Source organism: Sturnira hondurensis, unplaced genomic scaffold (genome assembly GCF_014824575.4).
Source record: "Sturnira hondurensis isolate 20B ecotype Veracruz unplaced genomic scaffold, ASM1482457v3 Scaffold0017436, whole genome shotgun sequence".
NCBI classification, from domain to species: Eukaryota; Metazoa; Chordata; class Mammalia; order Chiroptera; family Phyllostomidae; genus Sturnira; species Sturnira hondurensis.
This window is the reverse complement of record NW_028090067.1, coordinates 13,771,844-13,794,052: the sequence shown is the minus strand read 5'-3', so window position 1 is coordinate 13,794,052 and position 22,209 is coordinate 13,771,844. Positions and strand designations below refer to the sequence as shown.

Genomic DNA, 22,209 nt, shown 5'->3' with positions numbered 1-22,209 from the left:
CCAACTCTGCCTGGGATTACAGCTATGTCTGCCTGCGTGTAGGGTTCTTGGAAGCCATACTGCCTTTTTCATTCTCCTTTCAACCTCTACACCTTACAGAACACTGCACATTGTAGGACTTTTAAAAGTGTCTGTAGAAATGAGCTGGCTGGGAGAAGAAAGGCTGGCGTCACCAGAAGAGGGGAGGACAATGTCAGGGTGAGGACACACAGACAGGGATGGGTCTGTCTAGGACATTTGGACTAAATTAGGTATTTCCCTCTGGACGGTGCGATCCCAGGCTGGGCTGAGGCTAAAAATGATATTGATTTGGAGTTAGGGTGGAGTGGCCCCTTCATGCTCAGTAAAATAATCACAGGTCAGGGTGGAAAGAGATCAGCCCATTGGCCACATGGCCAGCCAGCCCTTTGTCAGCTGATGTTGTTCCCACCCGGTAAGAACCTAAGTCTACGGAGAAAGAATCGTGCTTCAGCTTCTGGAATTGCCTCTGGGAGTCCAGTCAACACGCTAATTAATTATCCTCCGTGTGAACAGATTTCCCATAAAAGCTTCCTCTCTGTTTTTCTTTAGCCTCATTGTGCACCTTCCAATTTGTCCAACCTCGACCCCCTCATAAATTGGTCACTGTCTCAGAGTTCTCCCCAGCACCTGGTTTGGCCCTGCCAGGTGCGGTCTTCTGGCGGGCCGGCTGTGGTGCGGAGGGGACCACACTTGGACAAGAGGTTTCTGAGCTGGGAGTCCTCAGAGGGGGGGCAGGGTCTCTGCGAGGGTCTGTCTCTTTGATCGATGGCTCCAGGTATTGACTTGCTTGGCCGTTTGCTCTTCGAACACGGTTAGTCAATGTGCTCATAAGGGACTGTGAGCTGGCAACAAATAATAGCAATTGGGCTTGATTGGAGAAAAAGCATAGCTGGTACCCGGAATTGTCTGCAGCGAGTCAGAAGAGGCTGTCTACTCTGCAGTATTGTGGTTGAACCTCTGTTTGAATGGTGTGTATTCGCAAGATATAGTGGGAACCTAGAGGTCAGAAAGAGAAAGTCTTTACAGCTGAGATGGAGGGAATACAAGCAGAGTGGTGAGCAGTGAAAGCAGGTCTCAGAGGTGGGAATGAATGGGCAGTGTAGCAGGGAAGCCTGGCAGGGTTGGTTGGAATGGGGGTGCACGGCCTGGCTCTCTGGGAGGTGACTTGGGAGGAATATGTTTGGGGAAAAAATTGGCCCATGATTGGTTAAGTGATTCTATGTGTGGTTTTCAGTAAGCTGTATCCTTAATGCATTGTTTTCTTTTTTGTTTGTTATCAGAGAGAAATAAATGCCAGTTAGTTTCTTTGGTACAGTCACGAGTACCTGGGGTGGCTCACAAGTGAAGGGTAGGCTGAGTCAGCAGCCTTGTCAGATAACCTATGGCTGAGAGCTCTCCCGTCCTGTGGTGGGTGTCCTGCATGGATTTATGGGTCCCCCAGGGCTCTTCTGGCTTTTCTTGGATTTCTACAGTGTTGCCATCTGACCCCCAGCAGGTATTGAGCAGATGAGGAGAACTGGGTCAGGAGAGGGTCTGGGGCCTTATCCGTACTGGAAGGAATAAAGCTGTATGCGGCCGTGGTGGCTGAGAGCAGACCTACAAGATACTCTTCCCAGAGGCCCTTGGTGGGAAACATAGGTGACCGACTCTCCTAGCACCTGTCAGAGGCACTAATTGTGAGGTCCCCCTGTAGGTCTAGAGTATTGCACCATTGAATAGAAAACATAAGTAAATGGTACCCTGTGGTGGCTGGATGAATGGACGAAAGGGAAGGGAGGAAAGAAGAGACCCATCAAGGACCACCAAACTGGTTCCATTGTCCACTGGGAGAGGAATATCAGATCCATAGCAAAGAGCAGTGTGTGTTGTCTATCAGCTGGGATTCACTGGGGTAACGGTAACAGAAAAACCAACGGACAGCGGCTTAGACAAGACTCTAATTGTCTTTCCACACACGGTGTTGGGGGTGCATGGCCATCTCCATCCGTCCTGTGGCTCAGCGATGTCGGTGCCCTGGACTGGTATCCCTGCAGGTCTTCCGCTCCCTCGTGTTTGCAAGATGGTCGCAGGAGCTCCAGGCACGAGCAAACACCAAAAACATCTTCTCCCCAACAGCCAGTTGTTAAATATTTACCACATACCACTGCCTATCCGGCTTGTATTTGTAGCAAGTAACATATAGTAGAGGATATATATGTGTGTATGTGTGTATATGTGTGTGTATGTATATGTGTATATGTGTGTGTATAATTTTAAGTAAAGGCACAGGTATCGTAGCATGACCAGATAAAATATATACAAGATTCTGTTCATTTGAATTTCAGATACACATCCAACGATTTTTGGTATACGTTTATCCTAAATATTGCATGAAATATAGTAACACTCAAATAAAAGTACTAGTTCATCTGAAATTCAAATCTAACTGCTGTACTGTATTTTTCCCCCAAATCTGGATGCCCCAGGACATAGGCGTGACTCTCTGGAAGTTGATCGGAAGGTTTGCCTGTTTCACCAAGTGAAGGCTACCTGTGTTCATGCTACTTAGGCACGTGGGGTGAGGTAGAAATTTGAGCGCAGACTGTGCACAGAGTTGGAACAACGTATCTAGAGGGAAACATGAAATTGGAATTAGGCGTTAGCAATGGAGAAGTAACTCAAAATTAAATAAATTGTGGATGGTTTGTAACTCCTTAGAGAGACTTCTTAGTGTTGGCTTCAGAACAATGACAGGGAAGCCCACGTCAGCGGGGATTCACAGCATGTGGGCCCGAGTCCTTTGCTCAGTGACATCTGTCTGTGATCACATGGGAGATCTGAGCCGAGTGTCAGAGTGTAGCAACTTTAGCCTGGCATGCACGGCGACGCAGCTGGAGCTGTAGACGGGGGTGGGATTTGCGATCCCTGCCACATGTCACTGCATTGGAAAATTTGGGAGAGAGCGTTTTTGAACTGGGAGCTTGTTTGAAATAACAAATTCCTGGGCTCCACTCCAGACGTACTGCAGCAGATGCCCGGGAGATGTGGAGCCCCGGGTCCTTCGTTTGTAGCCAGCGCTCAAGGTGACTCTGATGCCCACGGGAGGCTGGGAGACGCTGCTCTGGAGGGTGGAGGAGCTATCGAGGAACCGGCTGCTTTGCAGTTCAGGAAGAGGGCTGCCTGCCCCGTGGGCAGTGTGAGCGCAGCCAGCCTGGGAAGGCCACGTGGCGGCTGACTAAGCCCCCAGGTTTTTACCTGGATATCTGGTTAGCAACCGCCCCATACCGAGGGGAGGGGTGTGCTTGGCGGTGCTCAGGCAAAGGAGCCAAGATTCAACCCTGTTTTGTGTGACTCCACAGCCAGGGCTTCCTTTTTTCCAGGCAGAGAGCGGCTTTTTCAGTTCTTGGCAGTTATGTGATCATGTGTTTTAAATGCTGAGTATCAAAGGAGAAGAGGAAATTAATATTGGGTTGGCCAAAAAGTTCGTTTGTTTTTTTTCTATAGGGTGGCTCTAGTAGGCACTTAGTTGTCTGTAACTTTATTTGAAACACTTTTCTTAGATTGTATTGTGACAGCTGTCATATCAGGGTGCATTTAATTTTTGTGTAGCCAGTTGAATATTGAAAATGGGAGAAAATAGGCGACATTTTCAGCATGTTATGCTTTATTATTTCAAGAAAGGTAAAAACTCAACTGAAACACAAGGAATTTGTGCAGTGTATGGAGAAGGTGCTGTGACTGATTGAATGTGTCAAAAGTGGTTTGTGAAGTTTCATGTTGGAGATTTCTCACTGGACAATGCTTCACGGCTGGGTAGACCAATTGAAGTCGATAGCAATCAGATCAAGACATTAATTGAGAACAATCAACATTCTACCACGTGGGAGATAGCTGACGTGCTTGAAGTATTCAAATCAATAAAGTTGTTGGTGAAACTGAAAACATTGTCTTTTATTTTATGGAAAAAACTAAACGGACTTTTCACCCAAACCAGTACATGAACTGACTACTTATGACTTAAGAAATTTACACCTGAGCAGGGAGGGATTGAAAAAGAAGAAATTTAACACCTGAACAAACAAAGCCTAATATAGAACCACCAACTAGATATTTAAGGTATTGTTAGATTAACTAAAATGTCAACCTACATCCATCTGGGTGTGCTGGCTGGTGTGTTTCAGTATGAGCCACCAATAACCACCGTACTGAGTGACCCCCACCTGTCCGTTCCTGTGCATCTAGCAGCCAGACAGGTGTTCTGCATTTATATACGAGAGGTAGAGGGGAGGTGGGGAGATTCTTTTTTAAAAAAATAATTTTACTTATTTATCTTTAGAGGGGAAGGGAAAGACAGGAGAGAAGTATCAATGTATGGTTGCCCCTCATGCGTCCCCTGCTGGGAACTAGCCTGCAACCCAGGCATGTGCCCTGACTGGGAATCGAACCGCGATCGATCCTCTGGTTCTCAGGCCCACACTCAATCCACTGAGCTACACCAGCCAGGGCAGGGAGATTCTTAGTGAAAGGCTATTTGGGATACATTCTAATGCGGCTCCAGAAGTGGAAATAGCCCTCTCTTTTGTTCTCCAAGTGGCGGGTGCAGTGGGAGCTGGAACCTTTTGTAAAACCAGCTCCATCCATTTCTTTAATGATCATCTGAACGACTAACCCTTCTGGGACGATTATGTATAATCGTTCTCTAAGCTATATCCATTTTCCCTGGGCTGTAGATTTCCCTACCACCTCCTCCTTTTTAAATAAAACTGATTGATTATAAGAAAATAGATATAAAATGAAGCTCTGAGAGTCTTAGTAATTCTCAGCCCTCAGGTGATCTGATTTTTGCTCTCAAGATGGAGAGGCTCGTAAAGGGGAGAGTTTCAGGACAAGCACAAAACAAATTAGCCATGAGGATAGGCAGATTGGGTGGCTGTAAATGAGTAGCTGTCATTGTCACCAGGAACAATATTTGACACCCCTTCTGTGAGTACAACTACACCCAAGGCAAATTCCTGAAGGCAGTGGAATCTGCCACAAGGACATGACTTCAACTTGACTCCCCTTGAAGCTGTTGAGTGCTGGGGCCAAGGTTACTGACTGTTGTTCTTCCTATTGTTGCCTTTACTTCCTTACTTCCTTTTCAGAAAAAAATAGTACGTTAGTAGCTTTTCCTATTGGACTCAGTAGAATGCACGGTACCCACATATACCTGACCTCTCTCATTGTGCACCCCTTCATCCCTGTCTCACTGTGCACCCCTTCATCCCTCTCTCACTGCGCACCCCTTCAGCCCTGTCTCACTGCGCACCCCTTCATCCCTCTCTCACTGCGCACCCCTTCATCCCTCTCTCACTGCGCACCCCTTCATCCCTCTCTCACTGTGCACCCCTTCATCCCTGTCTCACTGCGCACCCCTTCATCCCTCTCTCACTGCGCACCCCTTCATCCCTCTCTCACTGCGCACCCCTTCATCCCTCTCTCACTGCGCACCCCTTCATCCCTCTCTCACTGCGCACCCCTTCATCCCTCTCTCACTGCGCACCCCTTCATCCCTCTCTCACTGCGCACCCCTTCATCCCTCTCTCACTGCGCACCCCTTCATCCCTCTCTCACTGCGCACCCCTTCATCCCTCTCTCACTGCGCACCCCTTCATCCCTCTCTCACTGCGCACCCCTTCATCCCTCTCTCACTGCGCACCCCTTCATCCCTCTCTCACTGCGCACCCCTTCATCCCTCTCTCACTGCGCACCCCTTCATCCCTCTCTCACTGCGCACCCCTTCATCCCTCTCTCACTGCGCACCCCTTCATCCCTCTCTCACTGCGCACCCCTTCATCCCTCTCTCACTGCGCACCCCTTCATCCCTCTCTCACTGCGCACCCCTTCATCCCTCTCTCACTGCGCACCCCTTCATCCCTCTCTCACTGCGCACCCCTTCATCCCTGTCTCACTGTGCACCCCTTCATCCCTGTCTCACTGTGCACCCCTTCATCCCTCTCTCACTGCGCACCCCTTCGTCCCTTGCTCCCCCCCTTCATCCCTCTCTTCACTGCTGCATCCCTTTCTCAATTCCTGTGACTCTAACCACTCCAGTTTTCCTCCATTTCTCTACCTGCTCTTTTCTGTGTCTTGACCAAACTTGGAACTGAGATGAAATTTCCCAATGGTTTTCCATTGATGGTGGAGTGGAGTGTGTGGCTCACCTGGTCGCCCAGTTCCTGGACTGTCCTTCAGCCTCGCAGCCAGTGGGGCCCTGACTCAGCAAACACTCTCCTTTTGTTCTTTTCCCCTCTTGAAGGCTGCTGGTCCCATGGCGCATCTGGTCCTTACGACCCATCGGGTCCTGCCTGCCTCAAGGCTGCTCGAATGCTCAGGGAAGGATGAGGCCTCCATCCCTACTGGTCCAAGGCCATCCACATTCAGCATTAGGCCTGGCATCCAGGTTTCTTGGCTTCCATACCAAGGTAGCATTCATCTTCTTGTTCTTCACCCCACAAGGTTGTTAGTCAGGTGGTGGGAGTGGTTAGAGCTCTCTAGAATCAAACTACTCAGGGTGGAATCTTGGCCCTGACTTCTACCATTTGGGTGATTTGAGACAAGTTACCCCACTTCCCTGGACCTCAATTTCCTCACCTATCAATGGCACACCACTAAGTACACAGCCACCGTGAGCCCTCGTGCATTTTCGGCAAGCTGGAAGAGGCACCTTTCGTTGAAAACTGAGGTTTCTGCTCTCTCTCCCCGGCTCTGTGTTCTTTTCTCTGTCTGCTCTCGGGGGTGTTTCTGCTCACACCACTTGGCTGAGAAGGCAGCATGTGTTTTCCTGAACAGCACCACGTGAATTCGTCTAGGGGGGCAGCTCACCCCACTTTTTCACGGTGAGATGACAGACCCTGTTTCTGGGTTCCAGAGCACCCTTCGGCCTTCTCTCGCATTCAGTGTTTTGGGGCACATTGCAGCGAAAGGAGAGAGCGTTCCGGATCGGGGCTGGGTGCGGCTGAGGGTTGTAGGACAGAGGCTGGAGATTCCTTGAGAGGAGGGATCCAGTCTGTTCTCGGGTCCCACGCTCTGCCCCCCCACCTCTCCTCCTGCAGCGGCGTCCCTCCATCTCTTGGCTCCCACAGTTTACAAAATGCGGGAGCCCCAGGGTCCCACCCGTCCTTGCCCAACCCCTGCCCTAGCACGGACCCCTGCCTCCCTTCTGCCTCATTTCGCCGCCTTCACCTTGTGAAACTGCTACCACTCCGTGGGGTCAGGTTGGACTCCGAGTTCCTCATCCCGTTACATCTCCTGCCACCCCTGGCACTGTGCGCCTCTGACACGGTAGGGGCCGAATAGGCGAAGAATGAATGATTTTCTAAAATAAGGGTTTGGCACAGCTGGCTATCAAAGGTCTTTTCCAGTTCTGTGATTTGTTGCCTTGGAAATGTCTAAAAACTTTAACTGATCTCCTGAGAAAACCGTTGTACAGCATTTATATTCTGCTCCAATACCCCTTTGTGGAGAGAGTGACCTCCTGTTGAAATGCGTCCCCCGCCTTGCAGGACTGCGCTGCCTCCCCCTCCAGTATTCTGTGTGTAGGGTCTTCTCACCCCTGGAGTTGCCGTGCCTGGTATCAGGGCCACCTTCTTTGATTCATTCTACTCCAGTCAAACCAGGGCTGCCGGGTTGCTATTCATTCCTCAGACACCACTCGCATCGGTTTATTCCTCTGCTCAGGAAGCTGAATGGGTTTCGGGTGCCCGTTGTATCCAGCCTGAATGCTTCAGTTTGAAGGGCCACTCGTGGTCCCCCCGGAACCCCCTGCCCCCTGAGGCTCGCTGTCTGCCCTTCTTCCTTCTCCAGCCGGCCCAGTTCCTTGTTAGCCCTTTCCCGTTACATGTGGTGTGGCTTCCCGGGCCTATGATTTATGCCATTGTTCTTCCCACCTTGCTCAGTGCCCTGGCCAATTCATGTCACTGGCCGTACAAGAGACCCAGACCTAGCCAAGGTCAAGGTTTCAGCTTTAGCCCCTCATTGGATTCACTAATTCACAGTCCCTTCTCTTCTGAGAAGACTTTATTCTTTAAAACCCTAGCCCTACACTCATTACTGGGTGTTCCACAAAGGCCTAACACGTGTTAATACAATTTGTATCACATTGTTCTGCATTCCTGGACATTCTTTATCCGCTTGAGTGGCTTATAAACGCCATGCTGTCACGAGCTATTGTCTTCTGCCTCTTTAAAACCTGCCCGGGCTAGCTTTTGCTCATCCGGCTACTCACCCAGATATTTGTTGAATGACAATGGCATTTTCCTAATAGGAGTGGGGACAGTGGAGTTAGATAATGACGGTGAAATTTCCTTTTTTCCCCCACCTCCCACCTAGTGAGGATCTGGCAAGAGAGGAAGGTGTGTCAGAAGTACATCCAAGTCCTGTGGAGATGGATGCTAAGGAGAGAGTTGAGTTGGTCCCGGGGCTTCCATCATTCCGCACGGGGCAAAGGCCGTTATTCTCAAGGGCCTCTTCCCACAACTGCACTGTTGCCCCGGGTGATGCTGCCCTGGCGCGCACTGGCTGGCTGGGAGGGAGATGCCCCGGTCTGGGTCTGATGCAGTCATCAGCCATGTGAGAGCAGAACCATGGAACTTAAAGCTGAGAAGGTCTTCCGAGGTTACCTTGACCACTTCTCCGTTCGGACATCTGTTCATGCCTCCAGCAGCATTTATCAGGACACTCCTATGTGCCAGGTTTTCCACGAGGCACCGTCATGGAAAGAAGAGGCATGGAATCCAATTTGGAGAGCAGGCATCAATCCAGTGGGGCTCGCTGCGGTTTGCTATGGTCCCACCGTTGAATGGCCAGTGAGGAAGTTTTGAAAAAAAAATAAAAATTGGTGCGTTGCAGTGGAAAACAGGTAGCTCAGCACAGCCTTGAATAGAGACAAATGGGTTACATGGTCTTGGTATTCTCTGTGCCAGTGACTACTTGGGATAAAGTTGGGTGGACCCCGGGTCCAAGTCCTATGTCACTCTTTTGAGATCTCTGTCCCTCTGGTAAGCTCCCGAACCTTCCTGTGTGTGTCATGCTCTTCCGTGGTATAAAGGTGGAATGACTGCTATGTGTTGAATTGTGGCCCCCTCAAAATGCATAGGTTGAAATCTTATTGCTCAGTATCTCAGAGTGTGACCGTATTTGGAGGTGAGGCCTTTAAAGAGATCAGTAAGATAATAGGAGATCCTGTGGGTGGGCCCTAATGCAGTGGGACTGGTGTCTTTATGTGAAGAGGCGATTAGGACACAGACACACACACGGATCACGTGAAGACAGTCACCTACAAGCCAAGGAGGGAGACATCAGAAGAAACATGCCCTGCCCACACCTTGATCTTGGACTTCCAGCCTCTAGAACTGTGAAAACATACATTTCTATTGTTCAAGCCACCCAGACTGGGATATTTTATGGCAGCCCTAGCCACCCAGTACAGTGAAATTCACCTGAAGAGGTGCAGTTAATCGGAAGGCACACAGTGTAATGTCTCGGTGGCAGTGTGGCCCCTCGTGGGGAGCCCGGCTCGGCCAAGTACCCACGCTGGTGCAGACTGGAGTCTCTGTCAGGTCTCCATGCTCACGTTCGCCAGCACAGCCACCTCCCGAGGCGCTCCGTCCAGTAGACTCGGGGAGGATGCGCGGTGACGCTGACGACACCCCTGTGTAAATGGCAGCCCCGCTGAGTGCCAGCGGCTTCTCTTTGATCTACGGAAGGTGTTCACGTGGTGGGGCCGGCTCGGCTGAAAGCACTGTTCCTCCTCCTGACCATGTGGTTGCGTCATCCTAGGAGTTTATCCCCAGGGTCTGATGGGGCCACGTGCGGGGTCCCGTCATTCTTGGCACCTGAGAGTCCATCAGCCCGCCAAGCGTCGCTGCCTCTCTAAGGCCCCAGCTGGCCCAGCTGGCCGCTGTGCACGTGGGTCCACGTGATTGGTCTCTGCTTGGTGACTCTGCAGACACTTCCAGAGCCAAGTACACACTGACTTCCACGTTTCTCTCTCTGCCTTTCGCAGGTGCCCTCAGTGCTGTGGGTTTTCCTGGGGGCACTCACCCCCAGGGTCTGCGGAGTGCTACCAAAATCACAATGGTGACATCAGCCACTTGGGCGTGGGGGTAGCCCGTGGGAGGCAGCTCCATCTGGAAGCCAAAAAGAGAAACAAAATCCTCTTCTTTTACTTCTCCAAGACTTTTCTGTATCTTTGCAGGTAGACAGGGCCAAGTAGGGGATTTATAAATCGATGCTTTTATTCCCAAAGCAGCTTGATTTAAAAAAAAAAAAAGTTTCTTTGAGAGCAGGGAGTGAGTTTGTTTGGGAAGCTAGAGTAGTTGGAGAGAGAAGGGGGGATGGTGCCTACGTGCCTGGGGTTCTGTGTGCCCGGAAAATCTTGGTTGTGCACCACGGGTGTGGCCGCAAACCCCAGCAAGAGGAACCCCACAACCATTTGCAGCTGGGAGCACTGGGAGACTCGCTTTCAAATCACAAATGAAAAGAGCATCTCGGGCAAGCTGAACTTGACTTTGTGAATTTTGTTATGGGGCCCTCAATTGCTTTTCCCACTCCTCTGAGCACTTCCTGCATTTCGCGGATGGACGTGTGGAAGAGCAAGTTCAGCTGCCTATGCCAGTGGGCAGGTGTGGTCCCAGGAGGTCTCGTTTTAGCCATTGGCAGAGGATGACGAGCAGCAGTCACACCCAGCCAGTATCAGGATGCTGAGGAAGGTAAGCCAGCGTGGCAGCGTGGCCTCGTTCCCCTTCTCCCTCCCGATTCTTTATTAGGCACAGCCGCATTCAGCAGGGCTTGGTCTCGTGGGCTAGTTCTGGTTATCCTGGCGGTAGAATTCTTACTTGATGGAGGTCGCGATTTCTTTTTCAGGCTGCTTTGAACCTGCAGTCATCGTGGCCTGTGAGCTGGTGTCAGGGCAAGAGGCTTCTGTGGTGGTAGCTGCCTGAGACCGGGAGAGGGCCGGTGCAGAGGGGGCCTGCCAAGGAAAAGAATGTCTAAGATTGTAGGTTAGTTGTGCAGATCTGGGGCCCACATATCTTGTCTCAATTTGCTGAACATTTCATTCCTTTAAAGCCATTCAGTCTTTAGTAGAATCTTCCTTGCCTCCTCCCGAGGGGTGTCTGAAACTACATCAAGTTATTTGTTTAATTAATAATGTATCAGTCTTTGTCAGGCCGAGACTGACTTGCCCCAGATCACCCACTGAGTTATTGGTGGGGCTGGGACTTGAACCTGAGACTTCTTTCCCAGCCTGATGCTCTTTCCCTTATACCGACCTACGTCCACTGCTTTCTAGGAGTGCTCGACCTTCTTCTCCCGCCTCTGCAGGGCACTGGGTGCCCCTGAGCGGGAGCCTTCATGTTCCTTCCTGGGCTCTGATCAGATAACCCCTCTGAGACATTGGAGGCGTCTGTCAGAGACGTGTGCTGGGGTGGGGGCCGGTCCTTGTCAGCCACGTTCGCTGTTTTGGGAGGCAGCCCCCAGAAGAGCAAGACGTGCGTTTGTATGCAGCCCGTCGGGTGGCACTGAGATGAACGGGGCGCTGCCGAGCTGCACCCGCCAGCACATCGCAGGGAAGACACGCCGACACGGAATGCTGTTTGTTCCTACCGTCCCTTCAGAAACCTTCCCAACCGTGACCCCGGCGTTGTTAGTGTTACAGGCAGTCTAGCATGGCGCTTAAACGCTTAGGTTTGGGAGACAGCCCTGTGTTCAAATCCATTTATCGATGGGTGCCTTTTCCATGATTAATCTGTGGAACTCTTGAGGGAAGTCACTTTTATGAGCTTCATTCCTTTCATCTATAAACTGGGCATAGTAATGCCTCGTGTATAGTTTTTAGAGTTCATGTGTGAGTGTGACGTACTTTGCACAGTGGCTCGCACGTGGTAAGCATTCAGTGGCAGGTGGGCGCGGTCTCCATCGGCGGTGACATCACCATTAGGATTGCCTCATTGACTTGGGGGCGCGGGGATGTATTTAACAAAGTGCTCGGTCCAGAGCCTGGCCTGCGGGCGCCTTTTATAAGTGGCGGCTGTTGCGGTAGACTGGGGCGGCCAACGCAAAGATCTGAATCATTCAGCAGACACCACGGAACTGGCAGATTCTGGGACTTGGATTCTCTTCCCTGCCCCATCTCAAAATAGCCCCCTTGCCTTGGCCAAGTAGCTCTACTTACGTGACTTCACTCTCCTCGTCAGTCCCGGGAGCTAACGGTACATTGCGTGATGCTGACAAGTGGTCCTGGAAAGTCCGCATCCAGTCAGTGGCGCTTGGATCTGAATTGCAGGTGACACCTGTGTCACTCTTTCTGGACAGGACACTGCCAGTTCAACGCAGGGTCTATAAACTGTGCATCATACCCTTTAACTCAGTGATTCTATTTTTAGGAATGTACCGTCCCTGAATATGGACCCCCCAAAAAAAGGGGTGGCAGGGTAAAGCCTGTCTGTGTGCCTCATTGGCAGTGCCGTTGAAAATAGCTCAGAACACGCTCTGGCCTGAGTGGCTCAGTTGTTGGAGTGTCATTCTATATACTGGTCATGGGTTCGATTCCCAGTCAGGGCACATATACAGGTTACAGGCTTGATCCTGGTCAGGGCACATAAGGGAAGCAACCCATAGTCTCTCTCTCCCTCTCCCCCCACCCCCTGACTCCTTCTCTCTCTCAAATCAATAAACTTATCTTTGGGTGAGGATTAAAAATAATAAGTAAGTAAGTAAATAAATAGAATATCTCAAACTGGAAAACTCCACAGGTGCCCCCCGTTGTCCGTCTGCTTTGGTGTTTTATCACCACAGCGCCCTCTGTGACCGTGGGGACGGTCACGTGCCTGAAGTTCAGTGTGTGGGATGTCCTTTTGGGGGAGGGAGTTGAGTGATGGTGAAGGCAGCACTCCACTGTTCTAACTGAGGCCTCGATGGGGCTAGTGATTTCTGAAATCAGCTCTTCCGTCTGCCGAGCACCCCTGTCTCTGGGTCCCCTGCTTCAGCTACGGCCAAGGCACTGCCTTGGAACCTCCGCAGGGCCTGGCCTGTGGCCTCAGGGGTCTGGTGGCAGTGCCAGACTAAACCCAACTTGTTCAGATCCGGGGCTGCTTAAATGCCACCTAAGTGATTCCTTTGGCAGCAGGTGACATTCGGCAAAGGGCAGGGCTGGCCGAGGCCCTGAGGAGGAGGTGTTGGGGAGGATGAGACGCAGAGTGAGTCGGAAGGGCAAGGGCCTGGAGGCTGGCTGGGATCTGATGTCTAAAGGCCACTCTGTGTGTGGACGCAGACTGGGGGCAGGGTGGGTCTGGCTGCACGGGGGATGGCCTGTCTCCTCCGCCTGGGTTTCTCTGATAGGTCCTGTGCCTTGCAGCAGTTGTCATCAGGGGTGGGGGTGGGTCACTCGAGACTCCCCCTCCCCACCTTAGTACCTAGAGTTCTGCCCAGAAGGGCTCTTCCTCTGGGGATCTCTGGGAGTTCCGACAAGGGACTGTTCACAAAGCTTTGGCTCTGAGTAAGCCCTCAGCAAGTGTTGGTCGCCTGACCCTTCCGGGACGTGAGGTGGGGTAGTGGTGAGTGTTCATTTGAGTGTGCCTCTTCTAGGAATACAGCAACCGCCTGGCCAGGATTTGGGGGGAAAGTCCCCGATTTAAGTACAAGATGGCTGTTTACACGCACGGACTTGCACCTGATGGCTGTTCTGCAGATACAGGTCACGTGTTGTTGAAACCATTAGTGTGGGCTTTGGAGGGCTGCAAAGACAGTTAATCTGCACCAGCAGTGTGATCCTTCTTTTCCTAAAGTCATTATAGCCCACGATAAAAGACACGGGAGTCCGTGAAATGGGAAATTGGACATGTGGAAATTCCTAAGATTTAAGCTCTAAATATTTGGTAATTCAGTGCTTTAGAGGGGTCATCTGACTGTATCCCCCACACTTCTGCTTAATATCCGTTAGCAGCTGCCCGTGATGCGGGTGCAAGGGAAACTCGGCCTGGTGTCCAGATCCTTTCATGATTTCACTGCCTCCTCAGTTTCATTTTTTTCTGACAGTTTTATTTAACATTCTTGAAGATGCCCCGCAAACAACACATGGATACACGTTTCTTGTTGCTGCTCTAACAAATTACCATGAACTCGGCTGCTCCAAATAAGACAGAATTATTCTTTGCTACTTCTCGAGGTCACAAGTCCAATGTCAGTGTCTCGGGGCTGGGGTCAGGGTGTCGACAGGCCTGGTTTCTTCCGGAGGCTCTGAGCACAGAATCCGTCTCCTTGCTTTTTTTTCAGCTCCAAGTGGTTGCCTGGGTTCCTTGGCTTTGGGCCTCTTGCTTTTTTTTTTTTTTTTTGCAGAAGGGCATCACTTCAATCTCTGCTTCCGTCATCATACTGACTTTCCCTCTGATGTTATTATCGCTTCCTGCGCATCTCTTACAAGGGTCTTGTGATTACACCAGGCTCCGCCAGATAGTCCAAGATAGCCTCCCCATCTCAAGGCCCTTGAATCATGCCTACAAGGTCTCTTTGGCCCTTAATACAACTGTCACAAATTCCAGGATTTAGCATATGGGCATATTTGGGAAGCCGTTAATCAGCCTACCCCAGCTTTGTACCTGACATTCTCCCCGCCTGGGTTACCTTTTCCTGCCTCCTTTGCCAGCCTAATTTCTATTCACCCTTTGGAACTTAGTGTCAGGGTCTTCTCTGGAAGAAGGCTTCCTTGGACCTCCTCTCTCTCCCATCCCGTTGGTCTGGTAATGTGCTTCTCCTCTGGCTTCGTAACCACACACGCTGCGTTGTGATTATAGGTGTATTTGTTGGCCTGTCCCAGTGGTCACCTTCTTGTCCCCGCCATGCAGACCCATGCCTGCGCATCATAGCACTGGTTCTGGGTGCTCGGGAAAAGGGGGACCAGGGCAGGAACCATGCTTCCCACCCTCCATGGAGACGTCCCAAGGAGAAGCCCTCGCTCCAGATTTCCATGCAGCCTCGTTGGCCTGGAATCGCATTTCCTCCTGCGAACGGAAGTCCTTCGGGCTTCAGCGTGTCAGGTTCTATGTTTCCCTGTCCCTTCAGCTGTCTTAATTCCTCTTTGTTGTGCTGTAATAGATTAGCCTAAGTGAAAGCGAATAGACAATTTCCTATTAACATTTATATTGCTTTTTTTCCCTATTTCTTGGCGAGGCTCCGAAGACTGGGACGGCTGCGGAAAGCATTTTTTCATCTAAATAATGTCCCGGTTGGGGACTGGATTCCGGCTTTTCTCTGGGCCATGGAGCAGAGTGGGCGTGGTGGACTCCCAAGCCCAGGAAAAGTTAAGGCACAGAATTCAGTCCAGAGAGACTGCAAGTCAGATTCCGTGAATGTCAACCGAGCGCCTGCTGTGTGCATGCGCCTTTGCTGGGTCTCAGCCTGTGCTCTAGCGTTCATTAAGTGCCGATTATGTGCCGAGCATTCTTCCGAGTGCTTTTAATTTTACCACTTCCTTGACTTCTTAGAACTTCCCTGTGAAATGTAGTTCCTATTGTTATCCAGGTGTTGTAGAAGAAAGAAACTGAGGCAGAGAGCAGTTGCTTAACATGTCCGAGGTAGCAAGCGGCACAGGCTCCAGAGCCTGCTGCTGTACCACCGTGCTGATGGGGGAGGCCCAGCCCCTGCCCCCCCCGATGCTGTGCATGGTCCAGAGGTGGCGTCTGAACCGGCCTGCACTGAAGGGCGATTGGGAGACCCACAGGTGTCAGAGGTTTAGACAGGGTGTTCTAAGCAGAGGGAATAACAAAAACAAAAGCAGGGAAGTGTGAAAGTATTTTGTTCAGGGGGAGTGAGTGGGTGGCTTTGTAGGCGTTAGGGGAGATTGACAAGGAGCAAGAGACCCAGAGGAGCAGGGAGGTGTAGCCAGGGAATGGCTTTTCTGATCTGTGGTCTGGAGGTGAACAGCTAGAGGTGAGGATGATGTCCACAGCAAGTGTCTCTCAAATTGTTGAGCTTACAAATGTCCTGGGATCTTGATGAAATGCCGACTCTAACTCATAAACCTGGGCTGGGCCTGAGGGTCTGCTTGTTTGTGGGACAGGCTCCCGAGTGGGGTGGACGTGGTTGGCCACTGCCCCCCCCTCCGTTGAGCAGTGAGGGTGTAGAGGGGAAGGAGGAACTGGGGGGGGTGAGTGGAGATGCTTGGGAGATGGTGCCCTACTTTGCTGTCAGCCTGAAGGGTCAGATGGGTCTATGATTATGTTCTCGAGAAGAACGGCAGCAGATGGAGGGGAAATGGGGAGTGGAGGCAGAGGTGTTCAGCGAAGGAGGAGGAGGAGCTGGACTCCTGCAGATTCAAAGGAGGCTGCTGGGAATGAGTAGTGTTTCAGTTACTGTTAGGTTCAGCAGCATGTGGCTTAAACCAGAAGGCAATTTGTCTCTCATCCCAAGGAGTCAGGATGTTGGCAGTGTGGGGCGTTGTCATGGTGACCTAACGGTGTCTCGATTCCCCAGAATTCTGTCTTTCTGCTGTGCCGCACTCAGCTCTCAGTCAAGGCGCCTCAGTGTCCAACATGGCGCTAGAGGGTCAGTGTCCTCATCGTGGCCCGGCAGCCAAGAATAATCGGGAAGGCCAGCCAAGCTTGGCTGCCGTGGAGGCTGTGAGGTCTCTTCTTTTCTCTGGCTGCTTTGCTCCCCTAAATGTAACCAGGGTTCTGTTCCTAAGCAGAAAAGTGAGAATGGCTATGAGGCAGCAACTTGGCGGACCTTGTCACAAGTGGAATTCGTGGTGAAAACTTAAAAGAGGCTGGGTGTTGAGTTAATCAGGTTCTTAGAGTACCTGGGGGAAAGCCCCTTGTGCTGATAGGGCTCTGAAAATACTTGTGCCCTTGGCTTGTCCTAGCTCCTTAGTGTTAGTCTCTCTTCTCTGTCATGGAAAGCTTATCCAAATCCTTCTCAAGATCCAGCTCGATGGCCACCTCCTCTGAGAAGCCCACCAGGAATGTGTAGTCAGAATTAGTCCTTTTTCCCTTGAATGGAGCGTGGTATTGGCACCTTTGTCTGCCCTCATGTCCTTCGGTTTGTGTTATTTAGTAATTTGCACATGTCCTCCTCTTTAGATTGTGAGTCAACATTTGGTCCCTGGTCAGTGTACCTGGTACAGGCTGAATTTCCGGGACATTTTAAACTTCAGTGAGTAGTTGAAATGAGTGGGCCAGCTGATGGTGTCTGGGGCAGGTGTTTTCCTGGAGCGCGTTGGAGTCAGCGGGGGGGCTTGTTCCAGCAACTCCCCTTCCCCCAGTGTTGTATTTAGTGGGTCCGTGGGCCTGGGAGGCTAAGAATGCACATTTCTTACAAAGTTCCCAGGTGACAGGAGACACTGCTGGTCCCCAGGCAACCCTTCCGGAGGTCACTGTCCTTGAGAAACACACAGGTTTGTTTCCTTTTGGGGGGGCCCCTGCAGTGTCAGTCAGGCCTGAAAGCAGACATGGGAACTAAATGCAGGGAAAGGAAGTCAGTGCATGAACCAGCAGAGAAATATCCGGGGTCAACGGAGCTTTGGAGTCTTGTTCCTAATTTTTGTTTTCAAATGAATTCTGCTTTTACCTCATCTTAGATACTGCCAACTGTAATATAAAGCCAAGAAATTTAAAAAGGCGTTTAATTAAGCTGTGGCACAGTGCTTGCTTCTCCCTTTGAATCTTTTGTGTTTACGGTGAGGCCCCTTTCAGACCTAATTAGATGGGCCAGGTTTCCTCCTGTTCTGCTACGCTTGCCTACGAAGGAAAACACCGGCGAATACGTTGGTTTGGGTGTTCTGAAAGCTTTTTCACGTTGGGTCTCACTCCTCCAAGTCTCTTCTGAGTCAGTGTCACTGACACCCGCTTTTCTGCACTGTGTCACCCTTTGCACGATTGTGAGCCTCAGGTTTCCTACAAGAATCCTACAAGAAGGTGCTTAAGAGTACTTTACAGCTCTGTGAGGCTAGCCTGCCCCTGGTTCCTCTTTGCAGAATGTTGCTAACACATCTGCTTCCCCATGTCCTCCTGCCCCTTCCCGCACCGTGTGGTTCACAGGGTTGAAAGAGCGACCCCTGCTGTTGTCTTCCAGAGTTTCAGGGGAGACACGGATGCCCATTCTTCAAGTTCCCCATCGTCTTAGCGGTGGCAGCCAGGGACCACTGCTAGGTAGGCCTCAGTTACTGCTGGAGCCTTCCTCGTTTTAGACACATTGGAATGTGAAGAGCAGTTTATCTTCGCCTTGATGCATTATTTTAAAATGTACAGCACATGCCAGGCACCTGTTTCCTCTGTTTTCGTATAACCACCCTGTTGATATTTATGACAGTCATCCAGGGATGGCACTGTGACCTCCATCTTACAGATGAGGACCTTGGGGTTCCCATTCGACATGTGTGCAGGCAGGCATTCACTCCTCAACTATTTATTGAGTTCCTACTGCGTGCCAGTCACCATACTGAAGTGGAACATGCCCCTCCCCTCCCCCAAGGGGAGAGTCAGTGAAGAAATAGGTACATGAGACTGACTTGTGTAAGTGCTGTGGGAAGAAGAAGTAGTCCAGGTATGCTGGCTGTTAGGGAGGACTTTGTGAGGAGACCCTGGAGTAAAGTGAGGGTATACTCCATGCAGTTATCAAAAGGATGCCGGTTCCAATCAGAGAAGGTTGTAAGTGCAAAGGACCTGTGGCAGGAACATGCTGTCTTATTTAAGGAACAGCAAGGCTGGGCAGTTTTTACTTCTAATATCTGTGACACCAAATGTGTGGGTTTTATTCCCCCCATACTAGTTCTCCAGCTCCCTGAATACCACCTGGGCAGCCTACAATTTAATTCAATTCTGTCACTAACTGCCCAGAGTTCATACAGACCCCATAGGTTAGAGGCTCAGTCTCATAAGACTGCCCCCACCTCAGACTCTGGTCACAAGCCCCAGGTTGTAGTCTGTACTTTTGACCTTCTGTAAATTCAGGTGGTTCTCAGAACCTCACAACCCCCTCCTCTGGAACTCAGGAAATGCTTTACCTATAATACTGGTTTATTATAAGGGATGCAACTCCGGAACAGCCAAATGGAAGAGATGCGTAGGGCAAGGTACAGAGGGGCGGGGACTGTGCATGCACTCCCTCCGTCCATGCAGCCCACCCAGGACCTTAATGCGTTCACCAACCTGCAAGCTGCCTGGGCCCTGTCATCTGGGGGCTTTTACGGAGGTCCCATTATGCAGGCGTGATCGAGCACGTCACTGGCCACTGGTGCTTAGCTCACTCTCCAGCCCCTCTCCCCTCCCTGGAGGTTGGGGGTGGGGTGGGTCTGAAAGTTCCAAGCCTGTAATCATGCCTTGGTCTTTCTGGTGACCAGTGCTTGTCCTGAAGCTCTCCGGGGGTCTCCAGCCACCAGTCATCTCATTAGCATCCACAAGGCACTCTGGTCATTCCAGAGATACTAAGAGTTTCGGGGGCCGTGTTCCAGACACTGGGGACAAAAACCAAACGTGTCCATCACAGCGAGGACGGCAGTTGGGCTGGGGCCGTGGGAGCTCAGAACAGATTAAGTAAATGGCTGGAGCCGGGGGGCAGCTGAGCTGAGACTTCCATGCCTTCAGGTTCCAGGTGTGGTTTCGGCCACAGGAGGCGTGAGGAGCTACTGCAGACGACACGCTTCTGTTTACCGGAGTGAGTTCAATCTTTTAAGAAACAGATGTCTCGATTAATTCAGCTCCAGTGGCAGCTCCACAGCAGAAAAGCGTGCCCATCCCTGTCACTGCAGTGCTGCTGGGCGAGTGAGTGGCCACAGTGTCTGGTTCCCGGGCAGCGGTGCAGCCGGCTCCGGTCAACATACCTGCACGTGTGTGGACCTGGGCAGAGGAAATGACACTGAAATACAAACATTTTCCTTCCAGTGCGCATGGTCTTAAAATAGAATGTGGGACTTCCAACTTCTCTTTCTTTGAAGAACATTGTCTGTCGAGAGGGAGGCTCCGGCGGCAGCACAGGGTAGAAGAAAGAACAGATCTGGGATTTGATGCCCGCTCTGGCGATAATTAGCTGCAGGACTCTGTCTCTCAGAGTTCCGGTACAGACCAGAGAGCGCATGAATTTAACACAAAAGGACTCCGACGTTATTAGGTGCCTGGAGAATTCTAGGAGAAGCTAGAGAGACAGGCTGGGAGCTAAGCTGCGAGTTGCCGTTCTCCAAGCCACACAGAAAGCAGACCACCAAGGAAACTCGGGTTAAGAAGCCGCTGGGACAGCCCCTCCTGGGAGGGCCACACTGTGCCAGCGCCTACTCAGTAGGTGGGCGCGGTATGTGGTACTCATGAAGTTTGGGGCTGGACTCAGGGATCTAAGCACAGGTGCCTCAGGGAGAAATGACTGCCCCTCGCTCAGGCTTTCGGAGAAGAAGAGAGGCAGCAGACGAGGTGGTTCGCCTCCTGATGGCCCTCCTTGCCACTCTCATCTCAGCAGGTGTGTCGGCTCAGTGGGAACTTTCACAGTAGGTGTCCTGGATGTGAAGGCGCTGGGAAAATGTCTCGTGTGGCTCTCCACGTACCCAGGAGGAGTATTAAAACAAGCCTGTGGGAAATGGGAGAGGATAAGAGGATGCCAAGGTTTCTGCATGTTGCTCAGGTGGCTGTGACATTGTTCACCTGTTGGCCCCACTTGATTTTGATAAGTGACGCAGGTATTAATGCAGCTTTCAGAGCAGCCACTCAAAAGGCCAGGTGCAGAGATGCCCAAAAGAAACCACTATCAGTGAATCAAATAGAATTCTAAAAAAAAAAAAAAGAGGCATTCTAAAAAACATTCAGGGACCCGCCAAGGGAGGCAGGAAACGCCCCAGTGAGATGCCAGCGTCAATGGACCAGGAGGGCTGAGATGGAAAAGACCAACGGCATCGGAGGCTGGTGCAGTCTGGCAGAACGGCGGCTGTCATGCATTGTGGGTGTCGGAGGGCTTGTCCAGTTCGCAGAGGTCTGACAGTTCCTTATAAACTAGACAGACGCCTGTCCTCTGACCCTTCAGTTCCAATTATAGTCATTGCCTGAACCGAACAGAGTTTCAGTGTTCGTCAATAAGACAGTGCCTAGCGAGGAAAATAGAGACAGACTCAGAGAGAGAGAGAGAGAGTGCAGGCTGACCGCTCTGGGTGGGGACAGGGTGGGTGGAGGGGTTGAGGGAAAAAGAAAAAGGACTCACGGACATGGATAACGGCGATCCCAGGGGGAAGAGGGCTGGGTGGAGGTGAAAGAAGGTATGGGGGGGGGAATAAATGGTAATGGAAAGACAAACAATAAAAAAGAGTTTGGCTAAACAAGCTGGGGTGTGTTAATACCATGGTGTGCCCCTCACTGAGCAATCAAAAGAAACCAATGCTGGGTACATGCTCCGACATGGTGAGTCACAAAGATGCCACCTGGGAAGGGCTCACCCCAAAGAGTATGATATACTTGTGATTCCTAATAGATGAAGCCTGGGGACCAGAAGAACCAATTGGTGATAGGAACAAATCAGAAAGATGGTGGCCTAGGTGGTGTGCAGGGGGAGGCTGACTTTGAGGGGTTTTGAGTGAATCACGTCTTCACCCCAGTATGTTCTGTACCTTGAAAGGGGTTTGGGTTATACAGGAGGTCCTCGAATAATGTTGTTTTGTTATAACTGATGAGGTTAAAGAGACTGATTTCCAGTCAGGGCTACTGTGTGTATGGTATTTGCATGTTTTGCGTGTCTCTGCGTGGGTTTCTCCTGGGACTACGGTTTCCTCCCGCATCCCAAAGATGCGCCTGTTTGATGTGACTTGGATGACCCAGTCTGAGAGTGCGTGGGAGAGAGAGACCCTGAAATCGGAAGGCATCCTGTCCAGGGTTGGCTTCCACCTGGCGCCCTGAGCTGCCGGGGGAGGCCCTGGCCACCTGTGACCCTGAACTGGGATAAGCAGTTTGGAAAATAATTATCTTGTTTGTATGAATCTTTCTTAAATGTATGTATAGCTCACATTTATTTCAGTGCCTAATATTGGGAAGTATTTTGGATCTTTATTTAGAAATTTGGTGGTTTTTGTGACCAGAAATAGGTTGTAGGAATCGAACTCTTATTTCTATTAATTAGCCTATGGTAAAATGGGTTTCATTATACGTCATTTCCCTTAAAGTCTAGTGTCCAAGAACCTGTGGACCACGTTAAGTGAGCACATACTGT

General features: G+C 50.9%; 1 protein-coding gene and 1 non-coding gene across 2 annotated transcripts in view; both read left to right on the top strand.

The window, feature by feature from the left end:
• LARGE1 (LARGE xylosyl- and glucuronyltransferase 1) overlaps positions 1-22,209 on the top strand; it is a 448,405-nt gene that overhangs the window by 141,566 nt on the left and 284,630 nt on the right. The window lies entirely within an intron of this gene.
• Positions 13,040-13,177, top strand: LOC119002590 (small nucleolar RNA SNORA76). The gene has a single exon (XR_005069783.1). It is a non-coding gene; the product is annotated as a small nucleolar RNA SNORA76 (small nucleolar RNA).